The sequence below is a fragment of the Nicotiana sylvestris genome, chromosome 7 (assembly GCF_000393655.2).
Source record: "Nicotiana sylvestris chromosome 7, ASM39365v2, whole genome shotgun sequence".
NCBI classification, from domain to species: Eukaryota; Viridiplantae; Streptophyta; class Magnoliopsida; order Solanales; family Solanaceae; genus Nicotiana; species Nicotiana sylvestris.
The window spans coordinates 18613327-18616427 of NC_091063.1; positions in this window are offsets into that span (position 1 = coordinate 18613327).

Sequence of the window (3101 nt, forward strand, 5' to 3'; positions counted from 1 at the left end):
GAACAAACTTGTTAGTTTTGAGAGTTTAACACATATATAATTACACGTTGAGATGCAATGCTCCTAGACAAGTAACCCCTTTCTATTATGCATTTGCTCGGCTGCTTGTGTCGTCCCAGCTTTCTTGAAATTTTTATTGTTACTCACTTTTATTTTATTTTCTTATATACATTTTTTATTGTATTGTGGTTGAATCTTATAGAGATTGCCTACGTATCATGCCCCCGCATGAATCAGACCTTGCGTAGTTCGGAATGGAAGGCAAACACTTTTATTCATTATACAAAAATGGAACAAACATTACATTTGAAAACCGTATAAGAAAATGGTTTGAAACACACACACTTAAATCAAAATAAAAGATACAGCTCTTAACATCTCACAACATTCCCCACTTTCCACTTTTGTTGTCAATTATTGGATTATCTGCTCAATGTGGGGCTTGACCTGGATGACCTCCCAGCGTACGATACATCCTTTCCAACTCCATTGCTAGATGACGGACAAAAATGGGTGCATGCTCTGTAAACATTTCATACTCCATTCCTTGGCAGTTTACATAACTTTGAGAGGTGTAGACCGCCAGGTCGTGGATTTGGGCCCTGAAATCTTGGAGACGTTGGTTTTGGTACTGCAATTGCTGTTGGCGAGTGGTGGCTATATCTCTGACACGGTCTTCACGATCTAGAGCTGACTCTAAGAGAGCTCGGAGTCTGGCCTGCTCCAATCTTGCTTGCGCTCTTTCTCGGTCGATGTCCGCTTGTTGATGTTCTCTGTTGTATCTTCTTGCCTCTTCTAGTTGTGCACGAAGTTGGTCTTCTGATCGTATCCAATTGTCTTTTTCCTTCTTAAATTGTGCCCTGTCTTTTTCGGATTGCCTATCTTGGCGTTCCTTATTAGATCTGGCTTCTTCGTTTAATCGTTGGATTCTTTCTTTTGCTTTGCTTAACGCCCTTTCGTTTGTAGCAAGAATGGAATCATAATCTTGCATTCTTTCAAAAAGATTGGCGATGGTTTTTTGATCCTTCCAACTCCTCATTGGTGTTTCAGAAGCCTTTTTCATTTTCTGAAATCGAGCATGAAGATTTTCATTCTCACAAGCTAGACTCTTCTTCTCGCCTTCGGCTTCTTGTGCTTGCAAATCTTTCTCCAGACTGAGGCTCCTCAGATTTTCCTTTAGGGCATGGATAGTTGCTTTGTACCCTTTTTCCTTTTCTCCCCAGATCAACCGCTCTTGGATTTTATCATTAAAGCTTTGAATGTGGGGTCTTTTTGTTGGCCTTCTTAGCTCAGGTTCTGGTACATCATCCACGCGAGACCGTTTCTCAAACCACCTTGTATATCCAGGATTTATCTCACCCTTTGTAGTGTCTGGGACATGAGTATCACTTTTCAAGTATCGACATCCATTCCACATCTGCTGAATTAGAGCCTCGGGAATAGTGGCTTCCGGGTGTAATTCGATTACTTGCATACTCAAATCTTCATCATCAGGAACTACTTGGTATCTCCCTAGTTGTCTTAAGACTCTTAGTGGCGCATATGGCTGGATGCTTCTCAATCCCAATAGTAGCAAATAACTATTTGAGGTTGACATGTGTATTACTTCCCTCATCGGGAGCCATCCCAAAGTCCACTCAATTTGATTTGTCGTTAAAGCCCTTAAATGAGATACCCATGCTTCTATCCCTTCTGGGGACTTATAATCCTTTATTCTTTCCTCATAACTCTCGATGCAATTATCATTGCTTGGCCCATATTGTATGATCTTGGGCTGTTGTCGGAGATGTTCAATCACCCACATTTGCAACAAAATTTTGCATCCTTCGAAGACTTTCGCTCCTGATTTACATAAAGTCAACGCCCGATAAATGTCTGAGAGAATGATGGGGACAAGGGTGTGATTTTTCTTGGTGGTGAGGACCTGTACAACTTTTGCCGTGCGAATATCAATTGTTAGCTCTTTGTTTGGGAAGACCATGATTCCTAGAAAAGCCACCATGAAGGCGAAGCGACGGTGAATCTGCCAGGTGTCTTTGTTTTGCTTGTTAGTAAGGCCTTTCTCATGAATTTCAAATCCATCTGGCTTTCCGAACCTTGAATACAAGAAGTTGAAAGAACAACATCCATTGATGACATTGCTTTTCCTGATTTGACTGCTGATGTGCAAAAGACCGAAGAATCGATGTACCGAGGGAGCCTTTGTGAATATCAGGCTTTGATTTCTTAGACTTCCGTCAAAACCAGCATATCCAGCTATCTCCTCTAATGTAGGAGTAAGCTCGAAGTCAGAGAAACGAAAGACATTGTGAACAGGGTCCCAAAAAGTTACTAACGCCGCAATCAGATCATCACGGGGTTTAACTTTCATAATATCCGTGAGATTTCCCAAATGCTTGACGACCCATTTTTGACCATCTTCGCCTAATTCATACCACCACATTTGAAGCTGAAATAGAAACTCTTCTGTATTCGTGGATGGGGGTTTTGTGTGGTGCTCATTTTGTATCTGAAATTTAATTTTAATAAAGTCAAGACTCATTTTGAAAATATACACTTAAAAAAAATCATTTTCAATTTTTTATTTATTAAACACCTTTATTTCAAGATTTAAAACTATTTTTGGGAATTTTTAAAACAACCCATTTTATTCCTCGGTTCTCACAATGATTTCAATTAAGCTGGTCAACAAGCATGTTCGAGGCAAATGAATGCACAGGTAGCAAGTAGGATGCATCAGGATGGTCTTTTTATTTCGGGTTCACCTGTCCTAGACAGACCCAACCCCTGTGTTGAGTCTCCAAGGTCAGATGTACATGATGCAAATAGACGTTCCTACTAGGGATCCGGTACATGGCTGAGTTATTCTAGGTAAAAACCTGAGGCATATTGTTCTAAACCTGGCTTACCCAAACGGACAGTTTGAGCCGAAGTGGGGGCAACGTACCGGGAGCACAAAAGTCTACCCGGCCTAGTTACTTGTCCCAACTTCGTCTTATTTGGTATGACCTTAACAGAAAGGTGGGCCACGCGCACGTGTACACCATAAATTCAGAAGACTCAGAAAGAAGGGGGTTTCGTAGCAGTTGTATATATTCACA